Source organism: Arachis ipaensis, chromosome B9 (genome assembly GCF_059453495.1).
Source record: "Arachis ipaensis isolate K30076 ecotype BB chromosome B9, ASM5945349v1, whole genome shotgun sequence".
Lineage (NCBI taxonomy): Eukaryota > Viridiplantae > Streptophyta > Magnoliopsida > Fabales > Fabaceae > Arachis > Arachis ipaensis.
In genome coordinates this window covers 143,465,108-143,486,042 of record NC_142444.1, presented here as the reverse complement: position 1 = coordinate 143,486,042, position 20,935 = coordinate 143,465,108, and the positions used below count along the sequence as shown (strand labels likewise).

The 20,935-nt window shown below is 36.1% G+C and overlaps 1 pseudogene; it reads right to left on the bottom strand.

Moving 5' to 3' along the window:
- Positions 1 to 3,418: 3,418 nt before the first annotated feature.
- On the bottom strand, positions 3,419 to 4,746 carry LOC107616486 (uncharacterized; annotated as a pseudogene).
- Between the last annotated feature and the right edge of the window lie 16,189 nt (positions 4,747 to 20,935).

The following is a 20,935-nucleotide window of genomic DNA, read 5'->3' as shown; positions in this document are numbered from 1 at the left end:
GAAAATATCATCTAAATTCTAGAAACATTAAGAATGTATAAAGAAAGAAAAAGACAAAAGACAGAATTTACAAATAGAATAGAGAGAAAAAGACAAAAATTGATCATTCTATCTGGTCTTGCCTATTGTTAGAATTTTGTGTGCCTTGGGCCTGAAGTATTGATGAATTTGATATGCTCCCGCAAGCTGGAGGATGGTAGATGTCTAAAATCCCCATCTTGAAAAGATTGGCATGAAAAGGATGCTTTGGGAGAGCTTTTGTAAACATATCGGCTAGCTGATCTGAGGATGGGACTGGAAGCAGTTTCATGATGCCGGCTTGGGCTTTTTGCCAGACAAGGTGGCAATCAACTTCAAGGTGCTTCGTTCACTCATAGAAAATAGGATTTGCCGCAATGTGGAGGGCACTTTGGTTATCACAAAATAATACAGGTAGTCGATCGCAAGATATGTGAAGAAATTGCAATAAGTTCAGAATCCAGAAGCTCACAGGTGGTGTTTGCAAGGGCGCGATACTCAGCTTCGGTGGAGGACCGAGCCACTATTGTCTGCTTCTTTGTTTTCCAAGAAACCAAAGATTTGCCTAAGAAGAAGCAATATCCAGTTAAGGAGCGTCTAGTGTCGGGACAGCCGGCCCAGTTAGAATCACTGAATCCAAAAATCTGGAAGTCAGAGTCTCTAGGATAGAATAAGCCTCGACCGGGATTGTTCTTCAAATATTTGAGCACCCGAATTGCAGCTGTGTAATGCTTCTGAGTTGGAGAAGCCATGAATTGACTTAATTGTTGGGTTGCATAGGTGATATCTGGCCTTGTAGTAGTGAGATATATGAGGCGTCCAACTAATAGGCGATACACCAAAGGATCAGAAAGAAGAGGGCTGTCATCTTAAAACAATTTAGTTGTGATGTCCATAGGAGAACTAACAGGTTTTGCACCTAGCAATCCAGAGTCAGATAACACGTCAATGCAATATTTATGTTGTGAGAGGGAAATTCCTTTTGAGGAATGGGCTACCTCAATACCAAGAAAGTACTTCAAGGTACCAAGATCCTTAATTTTGAAATGTGCATCCAAAGTACGCTTGATAGCTGCTAATTCAGAAACTGAACTGCCAGTGATGACAATGTCATCAACATAGACCAATAGAATAGAAATTTTATTGCCCAAAAATTTAACAAAAAGGCTATAATCAAAGACAGTCTGCTGATACCCACAAGACATCAAGAGTACAAAAAGCTTGTCATACCACATTCGGCTCGATTGTTTCAGTCCATATAAGGATTTGTGAAGACGACAGCAGATCCTTGGATTACTGAGAGTGAGGCCGGGAGGTGGATCCATATACACAATTTCAGTAAGATCGCCATGAAGAAAAGCGTTATTGACGTCGAGCTGATGGATTGGCCACTTTCGGATGGAAGCAATGGCTAAGACCAGTCTAATAGTGGTAGGTTTCACCACTGGGGAAAAAGTCTCCAGAAAATCTATGCCCTCTGTCTGCGTAAATCCTTTTGCTACTAACCGTGCTTTGTAATGCTCAATGGACCCATCTGGATGCCTTTTAATTTTGAAAATCCATTTGCAGCCTATGGGTTTCACTCGTGGAGGGCAATCCACCAGAAACCAAGTTTGGTTCAAATCCAAAGCAACAAGTTCCTCTTTCATGGCGGCACGTCACTGAGGGGATTGATTTGCTTCTTGAAAAGACCGAGGTTCATGGTCAGAGTATAAAGATAATAAGCTTTTGTAACTGGCTGAGAAATTTGAGAGAGAGAGGACAGAAGAAATTGGATATCGAGTTCTTGAGGGTGTTGACGTGGATGAATGAAGAGAGGCGTTGCATACGTAGTCCTGAAGGTGTATGGATGGCCTGGTGGCACGGGAACTTTGTCGCAGTGGTGGCATGGAAGGGGCGGTGGTCTTGGGTGAGGTAGAAGATGGGGTATCGGTCGATGTTGATGAGTTTGGGGTGGTAGGGGAGGACGATAAAGGAGTGGGTGTGGAATTGGTAGGTTGTGTATGGTGGTCTTGGAGAGGGGTTGAAGGCACAGTGGAGTCTGAGAGAGATAAGGGGGGAGTGATAGGATCATGGGTCAAGGGTTGTGGCCCAATAGGTAAGGAGGGATTTGTTGGAATTTTATGTGGGCCTATCTCATTTTGTGTAGTGTTTAAGAATGGGGTGTTTTCAACTGGTGGTATTGGGCTGAGTATTTGTCTTTGTTTGTGATTTATAGAAAAGGGAAAAGTTTACTCATAAAACACAACATTTCTGGACACCATAAATTTCTTTTGATCCAAAAGATAAACAATGAATCCCTTTGTTCCTATTTGATAACCAAGAAAAATGGCTTTGTGAGCTCTTTGATCAAATTTGGAACGATGGTTGAGAAGGGTTGAAACAAAACAAAGACAACCAAAAACTTTGAGATCATTGTAGTTAAATACTTTGTTAAACAAAGTTTCAAAAGGAGTTTTAAAATCAAGAATAGAAGAGGGAACTCTATTTATTAAATAAACTGCATGGTTTATAGCATAAGACCAAAAATTAAGGGGTAAATTGGATTGAAACATTAAGGCCCTTGCTACATTTAATATATGTTGATGCTTACGTTCGACACGCCCATTTTGTTGGGGAGTCTCAACACAACTTCGTTGATGAAGAATCCCTTTTGACAAATAAAAATTTGGGATTAAAAATTCTGGGCCATTGTCTGAACGAATTGTTTTAACTTTAGAGTCAAATTGTGTTTCAACAAGAGCAACAAAATTGATGACATGTTGAGAAACCTCATTCTTGGATTTTAGTAAAATAATCCAAGTGAATCGACTAAAATCATCCACAATAGTTAGAAAATATTTGTAGTTGTGGATTGAATTTTGTCTAAAAGGTCCCCATATGTCAAGATGCAATAGATCAAAAGGAGCATGAGCACGATTATGACTAACGGAAAAAGAAGGTTTCTTTTGCTTTGAGAAATGGCATACATCACATGCTTCATTTTCATGATTCAAGGAAATAAAAGGATATTGTTTATGTAAAATGCTAAGACGGTGTCCAGAAAGATGTCCTAATCTAAAATGCCATAGGTTGGAGGTGTGGACTGAAGCAATATGTGTGGGATGGATGTCATTTGATGAACTTGTAGTGGACTTCTTGTCTAACACATACAACCCATCTCTTAATTCACCCAAACCAATCATCCTCGATTTGCTCGATTCTTGTATGAGACAATAAAATTGAGAGAAAATAAGTTCACAAGGTAATGTAGAAGTGAGCTTAGACACTGAGATAAGATTAAAATGAAATTGAGGTAAATATAATGCATGAATAAGAGTCAAAGAAGATGAAAATTTAACTATTCCCCTATAATGTGCAGTAGCATTTGAACCGTTGGGCATGTGGACAAGAATAGGGTTTATTTTTGTGTATGAGACAAAAAAGGATAAATTAAAATATGATCACTAGCACCAGAATCTATGATCCAAGTATCACTAAAAGTTTTTGAAAAATCTTTGTTTAAAATAGAAAAGGTTTTTGCAGAACAAAGGATATGTGTACGTGGACTGGGGAGAAGCCCAGATTGGGAGGAGGAGGAACCCTTATCATCTTTAGTCTCTGGCACATGGGCCTCGGCCTGCTTCAAGTAAGCCATCAGAGTGTTATGTTGTTGTGGAGTAAGGCCCAAAAGAGGTTCTGGAGTGCTACCCATCACTGCCCTATTTCCTTGCAACTGGGCATGTGAATGAGAGAAAGATGTCACGGTCATGGCGGCGCTACTGCTGGGGGAAGCTGCTCGGTCCGGGAGGCGTGGATGACCGGGGTATCGCGGGTGACTGGGTGGATACCCATGCTTTCCATAGCACACATCGACAGTGTGCCCCACCCGGTCGAAAAAGGTACACTGCTTGTTAGAGCCAACACCACGCCCTTGGGAGTAACCGCCGCGGCCTCGCCCTGGTGCAGGACGGCGAGTATTGACAGCAGCAGTGAGTAGGCGTTGATCATCTAGGATTCCAGAAGCGATTTGAAGGTTTCGCTCCTGCTGGATCACCATTGCGAAGACTCGAGTAATTGGAGGCAGAGGGTCGAGCATCAGAACTTGTGAGCCAACAACAGCGTATCTTTCATCCAGCCCTTTCAAAAAATGAATTACAAAATCTTGATTTCGATGCTTCTTAGCTGGACAGCTACACGGAGGTAGGGGTCTAGCATTCTCCAGCTCTTCCCATAGGGTTTTCAGAAAGGTAAAGAAATCTGTCACTGATTGATTTCCTTGCTTGAGTCCATATACTTCTTCTTGTAGTTCTGCGATTCGCAACAAATCAATCTGTGAAAAACGTTCTCGTAGGTCTTCCCATACAGTGGAGGCGGTTGAGAAGTATATGACGCTTTGAGTGATGGAAGGGGAAAAAGAATAGAACAACCATGATAGAACGAGACTGTTACATCTTTCCCAGGCAGGAAAGGTGGGATCCTCAGGAGAGGGCATGGGGATGGTTCCTGTGAGGAATCCATGCTTGTTCTTCATGATGACGGCCATGGAGAAAGCACGACTCCATGAGTGGTAATTGTTGCAGTGAGCAGTGGTGTTACCAGAACAGAAGTGGGACTCTCACTAGGATGTATGTGAAAAGGGTTGGATGTGTCTGTGGAGGAAGAAGAAATAGCTTCTGCATTTGTATTTGTAGAGCTAGAAGAAGAAGAAGAAGAGTGTGGTGTGTTTGGGTTAGTGGTCTTGGCCATTGGGTATCAGCAGAGCTTCTTTAAAGAAGCTCTGATACCATAATAGAAAAGCAGAGCAATGAAAAAGATAAAGAAGGCTGAAGAAAATGTGTATATTTTCTTGAATTGAATGATTTTAGGGAGACAATATATATACATGGACAACTCTCATAACAAACCAAATCTTTCCGTATCATGATAGAAGATTCCTATTTCTAACAGAAAAGAAAAAGTCATCTAAATTCTAGAAACATTAAGAAGGTATAAAGAAAGAAAAAGACAAAAGACAGAATTTACAAATAGAATAGAGAGAAAAAGACAAAAATTGATCATTCTATTTGGTCTTGCTTATTGTTAGAATTTTGTGTACCTTGGGCCTGAAGTGTTGATGAATTTGATACTAAGTATGTATGGTTCTTTAAATTTAGGTCACAGGAGACTACTAAAGTATCACGTTCTCTGCTTCTGCAAAGAGAAAGTTCAGAATATATACATAGCAACTTATGGTTATGGCGGGATCATATTCATATGCAGATAATAGAAGAAGCAGGTTAGGTAGTAGTTTAGAGGAAAATGAAGGACTTTTGGTGGCAGTGCGCAAAGGGGACTTAGACGGCACCATGAAAGTTCTGGAAGAGCATCCAGAAGCATTGAATGCAAGGATCACGCACAAGGGTCAGCGAGCACTCCATATTGCAGCTATGTATGGGCATCTGCATATTGTTGAAAGCTTAGTGCATCTAATGTTAGCAGGTGATCTTGAGTTGATGGACAATCAAGGTGCTACTGCGTTGATGTATGCCGCTCAGAATTCGGATGAGAATGTTAATATTAAGGTCGCGAAATGCATGGTTGACAAGAATCCCACATTGGTCTCTATCCCTTTCACACAGGGCTGGATTGCAGTGATATGGTCGATAATATTGATTACTTTTTATTTTTTTTAGATTTTTCTTATTTCTTATATTATTCTAAATAAAAATAATATTATTCGTATACTAAAATCAATCATCAATTTATTTATGTACAAATATATGTGTGATTTAATTTATTTATAATATATATTTATATTTTAATATATATTTTATATTAATGGTTATGTCATTGTCGTATTTCAAATTAGTAAACACGGATGTTCATATATAATATCCATTAATTTTGATGGTGCGTGATAGATGTAGCTCTGGAATTGGTGAGACGTTGTCAGAAACTAGTCACTACCAAAGTGATCTCATCATATGGGTTAGTAAGTAATTTTTTGTTGATATTAGCAAAAACACCTCTCCCCCTATCTCTGGATGAATGCCAACTGCCATTTTGGAAACGATGCTTGGATAACTGCAAATGTAAGTAGATCAAATTTAGTCGTTAATTTCAATTCAGCAAGTCGCTTGCTAGTGTTATCACACTTCTTATGCAACAATAATGCAGGGGGTCCCGTGCCCATGGAACCTGCATCTGCCATCAATGAAGTTGTCGTTGCAGTTCCAGGAACAGATCATCAAACAAGTAGAGATCATTATTCTGTGGGAGCTCCAAGTCCTCGTGAGTTAGTTCCTTCTTCCGTCGATTGATTTCTGTAACGCTACTGCATTCATCTAAGTAAACTTTGCCTTCATTCTTGCCCGGTCACATTTAACAAGTACAAATAATTATTTCAATAAAATATTCGATTAATTTGAATATTTGTTCACGTTGCTCCAAATTAATCTTAAGTACGATTGTTTTTAATAAAATCATATAAGGAAGTTTGGCAAAAAACTAAAAAATAAAAGAAAAAAATTATTTGCATCAATAATTAAATGCTCCTTTGAATTTTTTTTCGTGTAATATTAAAGAATAATATCTAAAGTTATTTTATACAACATAATATCCGAAATTATATATTTATTACACTTAAAATTATACAATTATTTTAACAATAATTAATAAATATTAAATAAAATAATTTTAAATTATTTAAATTATTTTTTTATTATCTCTTAAAAATTATTATTTTTAACATGTATAATTCTTTTTAGAATATTGTTAAATGATCAAGTTATTGTTTAATTAAATTGTCAACCAAATATTTGAAAAGAACTTAAAAAAAGAAGATATATCCAAGTCAATTAGGAACATTTTGTATTTGCAATTGAAGTATGTGCATATCATTTGAAAGCATCTACAGATCAGCAAAAGTAATGCAAAACATTAAGCATTAGATTTTAGATACGTCTAGATAACACTTTTCTAATATCTGATTACAAGATGTAAACGTGAGTGGACGGATATAAAAATATTATCATGGAGTTCATAATATATATAATATTAAAAATGATGTAAAAAATTATATAATATAAGATATATTATAAATAATATATCAATAAAAAATATATTTTAAAATATAAAAAATATGTGTATATTTTATTAATGAAATGGTAAATTTTTTGTATCATAAAATTCATTGATAATAGAATTTGTGTCAAATTTTTTAGCAAATTTTTTAATATAATTAAAAGACAATTAACAAAAAATTTATCTTTTATTTTGTTTGAGTTACTTTTCACAATATTCATAATTGAAAAAGATCTTTTAGTTATAGCAGTTGAAACAGAAAAAAATTAATACCAAATGAATTAAGAAGGATAGTTACAAAAAGAAAAACAATTCATTTTATGAGATTTAAAAAATTTTATTTAATTAAAAATATTAGTAATAATATATTTTTCATATTTTTTTAATATTATTATTTACTTTTTAGATATTAGAAATTATTAATATTTAGGATAGACTAGATTTTTATTTATACTAGACTAAATATTAAATAATTTTTAAAAAAATTAAATTATACTATTAATTTTTTTTAAAAAAACTAGAAGTTAAGGCCTCCACTCGTTCCCGTATATCCGTCCCTGATCATGTCTCGTAAGTTTAAAATTAAATAATATAAATTTTAATTCATTTGATTAAAATATCTATCAGTAATAATTATATAGATGAATTAGTGATAATTATTTGATGATTTAAATAATCATAATAATAATATAAGATATATATTTATTATTATAATAAATTTTATTTATTTTAATATTTCATTATCACATAATATAAAATATTTTAACTCATTACAAAAATATTTAATTTTTTATATATTTTATGATTGATCATAAAATATATAAATAAAAATCTATTACATTAATAATCATAGAATATATAAAAAAATTTAAATTAAATATTTTAATAACAAGTTAAACTATTTTATATTATGTGATAAAATATTGAAAATAATAAAATATAATGCAATAATAAAAAAATATATTATATGATGGTTATTATTATTTGAATATATAAATCAATTTTATTTAAATTACAACTGTTTGAATTAAAATGAATTAAAAAATAAATTTAAATTAATATTATATAAATCATAATCATTTGAATTAATTGAATATATAAAAATTGAAAAATAAACATAAAAGTGGCACATTATAATAAATCAGATTAATTTTTATCTTTTAAATCGATCTAAATTATATTTTAAATACCGTCAATTAATTAACATGATACTTTTATGTGTATTCTGTTCGCACTGCAAATTCGATAGTTATAAATGTATTTTATTTACATTGTCAATAAGATATATTTAAAAAAAAATTACAACTTATCTATTATGCAATTGAAATACATATTTAAATTTTTTATATATATATTTTATTGATAGTATAAACGAAATATATTTATAATTATTTTGTTTCAGTACTATATATATATATACTAGCGTGATAACCCGTGCAATGCACGAGATTCGTGTAATCTAAAATCCTTTAAAAGAAAAAATACTAAGAATATAACTAAAAAATATTCTATAAAGATAGATATGTTGTATTAAATTTGGATAATAACAAAATTATCACTACATTAAAATAAAATAATAGAGTACAATAATTACTCAATATATCAATGAACAGTATAACATGCTTTGTAAGATAATAAAATATAATAAAAATTATTAGACACTAAAAAAACAAAAAAAAAAGTCCAACAGAGATGTAGTTTTCTATTATACATAACCTTAAAAACATAGATTGTCAATATACTTATTGATAGCAAAACAAAATATTTACAACATATGTAAATTTGTTCATTAATCAAAAAACAAAACATGTCCAAAATAATTTAACATATAGTTTAAAATATCTATCAAACAGAATTATACATAGGAGGCCTAACATCATTGAATCGACAACTCTATCTGGCGGTTAGGTATCGAGTCGAGTTTCAAGGTAATGTTGTCCCCCTCCTTTAAAGTGTATACTCTACAACATTCATTCCACCCGATCCCAAACTTCCATTCACAACCTCTTCCTCCACTTTTCAGTAAGTGAAAAAAGAACACATTCTTCTCTACATTGGAACGTGGACCAGTGATCGTCCAAATCGAACCATCTCCAGATGGTTTAAGATACGCAGCAAATTTCGAAGCCAAATACTGCAATGAATAATTCATAGTTAAGATAAACATAATATTTTCATACACAATGAATAACAGATTTAGGAAGAATATTTAATAAGCTTGCAAGAAAAAAAAAATAAAATAAATCACTCTTTTGAGATCAACTTACCAGTCTAGATTAACCCAGATCCGAAGCTGTGATGGTCTTTTCATAATAAACCTCTGGAGTATATCTAGGTCAGGATAATTTAAACATGTTAGTCATCACATTAAAAAATACCGATCTATACCATGATATTAAAATCCAAAACACAACGAAAAAAAGTTACATTTAGCATTACCTATGATCAGACAATTCATTTGTCTCGTTACTTTGTTCGTTGCCCTCCATTGATAAAGTGCTTCCACCAGACAAATCTATCAAATTATGCGGATTATCCCCTACCAGTGTCCCATCTTGATCATTGTTTTCATCACCGTCTGATGAAAACTCATCATCAGATGGTTCAGACCCAGATAGAACCATCATATCAGGTGATGAGTCCTCATCAATCCTGGTATACTTTATGTGGAACACTCTTGATACATTATCAAGTGTCTCTGGGTCCATTAGCTCAGGCACATATGAGTGAGAATCAAGGTGAACTTGGATGGGTTGGTTGTCGTGATTCCACAATGAAATAAAAAAAATTCCAAAACCGACATACCTAAATTGAACAGATGCCCCTCTATTGATTAAATAGAAAGTTCTAATCTGTTCAAATGAGTAGTCAGTTATGAGCAACTGATCATTGTTTTTTCTCAGCTCCAACACTAAACAATTATCTAGCTCGTCAATGACATAGAACATTGTCTCTAATTCTTCACCATGAGTTGAAACAAAAGTTGGGGGAAGAGCTCTCTCACCCTATATTCAAATTTCTTCCTAAAGTTAATTCATGTCTAACAAAACATGCTAAAAATGCATCACATAATATTACGTAATTATTTAGCAAAGAAAGGTATATGTACATTTAAATCTACCATTATTACCAACTGAGCAACACAAGAGAATAATAATCACGTAAATGAACTCGCATTATAATGAGCATGACAAAAATAGGTAACTAAGTAAGAAACACATATCATGTCTTTTTGAATGTCCAGAAAAAAATACTGAAGTTTTGAAAGAAACAATAAAAAAGAAATTGCTATTATCTTGATGGATTCTGAAACTAAATCATGTACATAAACATTGAATCATCTTTTCACATATTAATAAATGCTGAATTTTTAAAGTCACTATCATTATATGTATGATTAGTAAACATTATATTATTTATTTTGAATGGACATTGATAATTTATCAAAACTAATCTTTTTAGAGTTGTTATAGTCTACACCCATTTCAGATTAGAAAGATCAGGAACTCAGAGTTAGCTAAACAAACTCATCTAACAGGCAAAAGAAACTATCAAGAGGAGGAAAGTAGAAAAGACCACTAACTGAATATAAATTAAAAACAAACCATTCGAAGTTAAAGATTTAACCCACCTCTTTAATCGGTTAACATGCATGATATAATATTCCATAATATATTTGGTTGCCTGGTTACTGAAAAGGCAAAATCTAAAAATCCGTTCTTTTTCGTTGGGCCAATATTGTTGGGTTGCTAAAAACTTCTATTAGCACATAATGGTATGATTAGAGGCTAAGACTGAGACTTTTAACTAAGAAACCAACTAACTAAGTATACCAAAAAAAGAAAAAAGTAACAAATTAAAATCATATTTATGAAAAATACCCAAGAAACCACTTTGGAAAACTACTATAAAACATATTTTAGAGATTACAACAAGTTATGAAATGTGGCCTACATATAAATAAAAATTCAATAAAATTAAATTACAACAAAAAAAATATTTGAGAAAGAATTTAAAAAAAATTTATAGATGGCATAACATCGATATTTAATTGACATTAAAATTTTCACAAGTTAATCTGAAATATATTGAATGGAAAAGTAGATGAGACTTCAATGAAATCGAAAATGCAACAAACAAAACATCTTCTCTAATGCTCAGCACCATACCTGTTCGGATCTTCTCTATCGGTATCCATCGCCATTCAGCCTTATCAGATAGAGAGATTTCGTATAAAGATTCGCGAACAAACAAAAGATCTTGTGTGTTACTGCAAAAGAGAGTATTATAATAAAGTAAACCCTAATAGGAGATTTCAACAAATTCAAGAAAAACAAGTGATAAAATTGAATCCAGAAACATAAAGAAGAAACATAAAGAAGGAACAGCATCAGTTGATCAACAAAAGAAGAAATAGATGAAAAAAATATCGTTATTTATTCTAGTAAATTGAATTTCTACTAATCTTAATTATAATCTTCAGAAATTTCAGAAAGCTAACCACTACGACTAATAATTATTTAAACAATCATGAATTATGAATTTGTTAATTAGAATATGCATAACAAACGATATGAAAAAAAAGAAAATATACAAAAATTAAATCAATAATAAAATATAAAAGATCAAAATGAATATTCAAAAATTATAAATATGATAAAGCTGATTTCAAAAATTTTTTTTTATATTTTAAAATAATCGATAAAATAATGTAAACAATGACTATATTTTTTAAGTTGAGGAAGAGATTACAAAACTTAAAAGAATAAAGCCTTACCTGAGAGTATAAAATTGGGATTAATAGTTGGAGTACTTTGAAAAATAAGTGATCTTTGTAAAGAAGAAGAAAAGAGTTTAAATAAAAAATTAAAATCATGGTAACAGAAAGCATAAACAAAAACAACTTAATAAGAATGAGATGTTGCACTCAAGGAAGTATGAGACATGTCTTGTTCTGAAAATTAACTGTTTACTTTCTTTCACTTTAAATTGGCACCTAATCTTTCATTGTATGATACATGCATGTCCAAAAAAAAAACTTTAAAGGCAAAGAAAGCTAGCAAAACTGAAAAGAAGAGCAAAAGAAAAAATACTAAACAAAAAACTTAGATAGCAGTGCAACCATTAGGGCAAAAGCTGAAATTGATTCTTCCGTTTTCAGTTTTTAGAGGATTTACCTTAACAACACGTCCCTTGTTACTTGGGTGAAGTATACCGTTTCGATCTGTCGAGAGCTCAAGAAAAAAGAACTATCCGCCGAATACTGCAGAAGAATGGTCTGTCAGACGATTTGGAAGCGCTGGGAGCCACTGCGTATGATGAGACCTTCATATATTGTAGGACAGTAGGAGGATATAGGGTTTTGAATCTGAAAAAGTTCGGTGGTCGGGTTTTAGGGTTGAGCAACGTGAGACGACACAGAAAGAGACGAATGAGGTTCACGCTACTTTCCTTTTTTTTTTTGTCTGGGGGAAAGGTGGAGGAAGTGGGTGGTAAGGTTTGGCTTTTTACTTTTTGTTGCTGATTACTTCTGATCTTTTTAAAAATAGGAAAAAATTAAAGAAACATAAAAATAAAAGATATATATATATATATATATTTTAAAAATGACACTGCACCATTATGAAGAATTAATTACTAATGATTAAAAAGACTTTTAATATTCGAATTGTTAAGAAACATTTATTTTTTTTAGTATTTATGATAATTAAAAGAAAGAACTAAATGTTGAAAAAAATATATGATGAATTATTTTTTTATTTATTTTTGAGTTTTTTATATTAATAAATGTTATCTATTCTAAAGTTTAAGTAATCTTCACATTTTTTTCAACTTTTTTTTTGTATTCTTAATGAGCATAAGAATGACGAAAAATGACAAAAAGCTAAAAAAAAAAAACTAAATAATTGATGAAAATTTTAGGTGACATAAAAATCATTAACATACAAATTATGAAAATTAGATAAGAAAATAATTACGAATATATTTAACTTTTTATAAAATATTTGGTCCTTCTTCTTAAATACGATACATGTTAAAAGGAAAATTGATTATTGTTAATAATTTTGGTATTAAAAGTCTTTTTAATAGGACTTAATTAATGATCTTCAGTTCAAGTAATAAAAAACTGACCTTTTCTATTCTCAACTTCTCCTCTCTTTTTAATTAAAATTTTTTTATATAATCTTGTAGTAGAATAAGATTAACACATTTTTATAAAATTTTAATCAATTCAAAGAAAATTAGAACCAACTAATATTCACTATAATTATAGTTTGAAAAAAGTAATACTTACTTTTTAATGATTCGAATGAAATTTATAGACCACAATGAAAAATATTTTAGTTAAAAATTATTACTCAAATCACCAACAATCAGATCTTTCTTTACTTTTGAACAGACCTTCTTGTGTCCATGTGAAACTTTTCTTACAAACTCAAACGTGGCTCAACCTTTAACCGATACCAAACGACTGTGTAAGAATATATAAATCATGCCAAACAACCATCAAGAAAATTACTTGCGAGTCCTGCACTGGCAAAAGAGAACACTATCACGGGTGGTGCCTGAATTACAGAGATGTCTATGTCAGTACCATGTTATCAACTTGTAGCCAGAGTATGAACGCAAAGGTAAAATCCTAGGAATCTTTCTCCACCACATAAGTAAAAGCAGAATAAGACTTCAATATGTATGAAAAGTGAATTTTATATAATCCAATGTTTAAATAATGGGAAATGAAAACAATAAGAACCACACTGCAAAATATATCATGCTGCAAACCGAATGAAGACTCACAAATTGCAAAATCACACTAATAGGAAATGGATCCAGCAAGAGCATAATTTTCGAGAAGCCAATTTGCAAATAAAGCAGAATATTTTCTCTAGAAAATTCATTTAAACCCATGAATTATGAAGATTGACCCAGATAAAAATAAAATAAAAGCTACAAACTTTTATCAATCATGCAAAAGAGTTCAGCTGAAATTTCAAGAGAATTAAAAAACAAAATAAAACCTACATCGAAAAAAAGATAAATTAGAGCACACGATAAGATAAACATGAAAGTAATATCGTGTTCAACTTTATAAATTATGCGACAACAAATATAATTTAAAATATAAACAACACAGTTCAAAAGATAAATTTGGGTCTGTTTGGGAAGCTTCAAAAGTAATTTTTTTGAGCTTTTGACTTATAAAAAGTAGCAGTATTAATGTCTGGTGCAATTTTCAAAACCAAATTGCAGCTTTCTAAGAAGGTATTTAAGAACTTATAGAGAAGTTAAAAAAATGACTTCTCTCATAATACTACTACTTTTGATCACATTTCTATAAAATAAATACTTTTAAAACTAAAAACCCAAACACAAAATAACTTATTTATAAACTATTTTTAATATAGTCATTTATTGTTTAAACTATATTTTCAAAAGTAACTTAATTAAGTTGTTTACCCAAACTGGGCCAAATATGAATAAGAACCATAAACAATATAATTTATGTATATACAAAAAATTCTTTAATTTATCGTGTTAAAATAATTTATTTTTTAGATAAACTTTTTTTTACAAAAAATATAAGTTGTTATTTTTCAATGCTAATAAAAGTATATCAAAAAGAGAAGGCCAAATGCATAAAAAGATGAACTTAAGGATCTGAGAAAATTACTATTTTGGCCTTTAATTTTGTTTATTTGCTAATTGAAGAAAAAGAGAAAGAAAAAAAGAATGGATGTTTGAAATCTCTCTTCAAACTTATTATTTTCCAAGATAAAAGAAAGAAATAGAGAGATAAATGTAAGACTTTTTTTGGGCCAACATCAACTCGTTCCTACAAATCTCTCAACCACTACCTTTTAATCCAAACTCTAACTTAAATGAGAGAGAGTACTATAGAGGACGTTGCTTTTTGGTTTATCTTTTTTTTTTCTTTTTTGTTTTCTTTTACTCTTTATTCCTAAATATTGTGAAAGTGGCGCTTAAATGAATACTTCACTGCTATTTGAATGCACAAAATATAGTCTATTTTTAATATACCATTTGAAAAATAAAGAGATAGTATTTTAAAAATAGTTCCTAATGTGTCTCTAAATTTTTTTTAACATATCAGATTTAAGAAGCATGAATTCTTAAGGGTGCTGACAATCGACAGATATTTTTTTTTTCTTTGTTACTTTTCAACAATATGTAAATTTTCAAAATAATAATGAATCCCAGTGGAATCATTTTTCAAAATGAAACCGGTAAAGCAAAAAAAGCAATAACTTTAATGATTTTACAAAAAAAAAAAAGAAAGGTGATATGAGTAATATAATTATGCAAATAACTTAACACCGATATAAATAGTTATTCGGAATCACAAAATCAAAATAAAAAAAATCCCTAATGCAAAAAATATAAATATATTTTTGACTTCGTGTTTTATTAGTGCTTTATATATATTTAGTTAAAATCTATTACTTATGTAAATTTTCTATTAAACGTACAATAGTAAATGCCATTTAAAAAAATATTAAATTTATTTATATTATGTTACGGATCCGACCCACGGATCCCGCACACCCGGTTATCCGGGGACAACTCGTGTCGACCCGAAGGCCCAGAACCGGCCCTTCAAGGCTCCTAACCAACTTCCAAATTCAAATATCTCTCTTATCCTAATCAAACAAGATAAGATAAGATAAAGGTCATCATCTATAAAAGGAGGACCCAAGTCCCTTCAGGTATCATTCATTCCACACACCTCATACCTCTCAGATCCATTCTGACTTGAGCGTCGGAGTGTCTTTGCAGGTACCGCCCCCCATCACTCCAGTCAAGCAATCCGGTTCCAGCCTTGCCCGCGGGTTCCCGATCCACCCTTCAAATCCGTACCGGAGACATCTCGTACATTGGCGCCGTCTGTGGGGACTCTGCGCCAGCTGGGCCCGATGGGGGACGTCCTAGAGGAAACCCCCTCAAGCCAGGATGACTCTCAACCAATTAACCCAACCCCCGAGCACCGTGAAGTCACAAACCAAGCGAGAATAGCGAGTACTATCCAAAACGCGAACGATCACGACGTCACGGACCGACGACATCCTGAGAAAGCCAGCGACAAAGCAGCGCAGATCATCCAGGATCTCTGCCTCCGGGTTCAGGAACTCGAAGGCAAGATAACCAATAAAGGAAAACACAACAACGAACACGGAAGCCATGCAACCTCCAGATCAAGATCTCGCCGCGGTAGGTCGCTAACCCGACGACACGACAGAAGAGACGGTCGCAGCTCCTCACGCGACCACAGACACGAGAAATCGCCAGAACGGCGATACAACAAGAAACATAACCGCAGCGCTTCTCGAGATCTGAGTTATCAACACTACTCAGACGAAGATCAGAGGGACCGAAACACCAAACGCACGAGAAACGACCATATAATAATGGGAGCTACACCCTTCACAGAAAGAATCCTAAGAGCAAAACTCCCCAAAGGCTTCGACAAACCTACCGATATGAAATACGATGGAACTAAGGATCCCCAAGAACATCTAATGGCTTTTGAGGCCAGAATGAACCTAGAAGGAGCGGTCGACGCGGTCCGATGCAGAGCCTTCCCGGTAACCCTCGCCGGGCCAGCGATCAAATGGTTCAACGCCCTCCCAAACGGATCCATAGCCAGCTTCCACGATATTACACGAAAGTTCATGGCCCAGTTCACTACTAGGATCACTAAAGCCAAACACCCCATCAGCTTACTAGGGGTCACGCAAAAACAAGAAGAATCCACAAGAAAATACCTCGACCGCTTCAACGACGAATGCCTAACGGTCAACGGACTCACGGATTCCGTCGCAAGCCTTTGCCTGACCAATGGGCTAATGAACGAAGATTTTCGCAAACACCTCACCACTAGACCGGTATGGACCATGCATGAGATCCAGAACGTCGCCAAAGACTACATCAACGACGAAGAAGTCAGCCAGGTCGTCGCCGCCAACAAGCGGCAGCACGGCAACACCCAGCGCGGCAATTCGGCTTCTCACCAAAACCCAACATCCAAAGAGAATCAACGGGACCACCCCAGGCCGACTAGCCGACCACCGAGAATAGGCAAATTCTCTAATTACACGCCCCTGACAACCGAGATATACCACCAAATAGCAGATTGAGGCATCATTCCAAAAGCCCGACAACTCAAAGAAAGGATAGGAGGCAACAAAACCCTCTACTGCGAATACCACCGAGGTTACGGTCATAAAACACAAGATTGTTTCGACCTTAAAGACGCCCTTGAACAAGCCATACGAGACGGCAAACTCCCAGAATTTGCCAAAATCATCAGAGAACCGAGACGCGCGGAGAGAGACAGGTCGAGCAACCCCCCAGGGAAAGCCCAGAGGAAGATCCGACCATCATAGTAAACGTCATCACAGGCAAGGACGTATCAAGCAAGTCAAAACTAACAATGAAGAAGGACCTCAAGGTAATGGCTGTAAGGAACCAAGCCCCAATCTCCGCGACCGACAATACGATAACGTTCTTACCAGAGGACTGCCAACCCGGCACCTCAGCCGAAGATGCCCCTTTCGTCATCTCAGCTAGAATCGGAACAGGACTCGTACGAAGGATACTGGTAGACACCGGGGCAGACTCAAACATCCTTTTTCGAGGAGCCTTCGATAAACTCGGACTCCACAACGACAACCTCCAAACACACCGCCACGGCGTCACGGGACTCGGAGACAACTTCCTCAAGCCAGATGGCTCAATCACACTTCCCATCACCATAGGAACGAGCAGCCAGAAGAAGACAATCCTATCTGAATTCGTAGTCCTAAAAGACTCCACAGCCTATAACGTGATCCTAATGGAAGGAAAACAATCAATGACTTCTCCGCAGTCATCTTTACCAAATACCTCCTTATGAAATTCAGAACCGACGACGGCTCCGTTGGCACAATCCACGGGACCGAGAAGTCGCAGCCGAATGCGACAACACCAGCCTAGCCCTAAGGAAGAAATCCCGAGATACGGCCGGAGTATTCCTAGCCGATCTGGATGCCCGACAAGACGGCCAACTCAGGCCAGAGCCAGAAGGGGATATGGAAAAACTACAAATAGGGCCAACCAAGGATGAATACACCTTCATTAATAGGAACCTCCCATATGACCTCAAAGAGGAGCTCTCTCAACTCCTGAAACAAAATAGAGACCTGTTTGCATTCACACCAGCCGACATGCCGGGAATAAACCCCGACCTAATGTCTCACCGTCTAGCCGTGGACCCCAAAGCTAAACCAGTAGCACAAAGGAGAAGAAAAATGTCACCAGACCGAGCCACCGAAGTCAAAAACAAGTTAAAGCCCTACTCGAGGCCAACTTCATCCGGGAACTCCCCTACACGACCTGGCTAGCCAACGTCGTACTAGTGAAAAAATCTAACGGGAAATGGCGAATGTGCGTCGACTACACGGACCTCAACAAAGCTTGTCCGAAGGACGCCTTCCCCCTACCAAACATCGACGGATTGGTAGACGCTGCATCCGGTCACCGATACCTCAGCTTCATGGACGCATATTCCGGATACAACCAGATTCCGATGCACCGACCAGACGAAGAGAAAACAGCGTTCATCACCCCAGACGGGACGTACTGCTACACAGTAATGCCCTTCGGTTTGAAAAATGCTGGAGCAACCTATCAAAGACTGGTTAACAAGATATTTCGAGACCTGTCCGGTAACAAATTAGAAGTCTACATAGACGACATGCTCGCCAAGACCGAATCTGGCGAACAACTAACCGACGACCTCAAGGTCATAATGAATACCCTACGAAAGCACCAAATGCGACTCAACCCGGCAAAATGTGCCTTCGGAATGGAGGCAGGAAAGTTCCTCGGCTTCATGATTACGCAACGCGGAGTTGAAGCAAACCCAGAGAAATGTCGCGCCGTCCTCGAGATGACGAGCCCCAAAACCTTAAAGACATCCAAAAGCTTACCGGCCGACTGACGGCATTATCGCGCTTTCTCGGGGCTTCGGCCAAAAAAGCGACCCCTTTCTTCAAACTAATGAAAAAAGGAGCCCCTTTCAAATCGGAGACGGAATGTGAAGAAGCATTCCAACACTTCAAGAGGGTCCTAGCGGAACCACCAATCCTCGCCAAACCCCAAACAGGGGAAACACTTTACTTATACCTCTCCATAACGGAAGAGGCACTCGCAGCAGCACTCGTCCGTGAAAACGAGAAAAAGGAACAAAAACCCGTATACTTCATAAGCAAAGTCCTACAAGATGCGGAAGCTCGCTACTCACGCTTAGAAAAGCTAGCTTTCACACTCCTTACAGCCTCCCGACGCCTACGACAATACTTCCAAGCTCATCCCGTGACGGTTCGAACCGACCAGGCGGTCAAATAGGTGTTGCAGAAACCCGACCTAGCGGGAAGAATGCTAGCGTGGTCCATCGAACTATCTCAATTCCAGATCAAATTCGAACCCCGAAATGCGATCAAAGCACAAGCTATGGCCGACTTCATCGCCGAGATGACCCCGGGAAAGCTCACCCCCGAATCATGGAAACTACATGTTGACGGCTCATCAAACTCCACCTACGGAGGCGCCGGAGTCATACTCTAAAATCAAGACGGAATCACGATCGAACAGTCGGTACGATATGAATTTCCAGTATCAAACAACCAAGCAGAATACGAGGCCCTCTTGGCAGGCCTATCCTTAGCCCGGGAAGTCGGAGCAAAGGTCCTAGAAGTAAATACCGATTCACAGGTAGTTAGTTCCCAAATTAACGGAGACTACCAGACACGAGATCCCCTACTCCAACAATACCTCGCCAAGGTAAACAAACTAAAAGAAGGATTCGAACACGTCACCATACAGCACGTCCCTTGGGAACGAAATGCCAGAGCAGACCTACTCTCCAAGCTAGCCAGTACCAAACCCGGACACAGTAACAAATCGTTAATCCAGGAAGTCGTTAAGACACCCTCCGTGTCAACAACAACCAACGCTCACCTGATAATCTCAAACCAGGGATCTTGGACCTACCCGATCCTGCAATACCTCCTCGATGGAACACTGCCACCAGACCCCAAAGAGGAAAAACGAATAAAAAGGGAAGCCGCCAACTATACCATTGTTGCAGGACAGCTATACAAACGCGGATTCTCGCAACCCATGCTCAAATGCATCGAACCCGAGAACACGGAGTACATACTCCGTGAAATCCACGAAGGCTGCTGCGGTCACCACGTCAGAGGCAAGACTTTAGCCCAAAAAGTCATCAGAGCAGGCTACTTCTGGTCCACGGTTATCCGGGATTCCATACAAATAGTTAAAAACTGCGACAAATGCCAAAGACACGCCAATATCCACCAAGCCGCACCGCACCAGCTCAGCACCATATCGGCAGAACGGCCGTTCGGCACTTGGGGCATCGACCTCATCGGACCCTTCCCTACGGCACCCGGCCAACTTAGATATCTCATCGTCGCCATAGACTACTACACTAAATGGATCGAAGCCGAACCCCTGTCCTCCATAACGGCAACCCAATGCCGAAAATTCCTCTGGCGTCAGATCATCACCCGATTCGGGATCCCCGAGATCGTTATCTCGGACAACGAAACCCAATTCACCGACAAAAAATTCAGAGAACTTTTAGAGGGGCTACGTGTCTCCCACCGTTTCAGCTCGGTAGAACACCCCCAGACAAACGGACAGGTGGAATCCGCAAACAAAATAATCGTCAAAGGACTTAAAAAGCGGCTCGATGAAGCCAAAGGGCTATGGGCCGACGAACTCGGGTCGGTCCTATGGTCATACCGAACCACACCTCAAACGACAACGGGAGAAACACCTTTCCGACTAA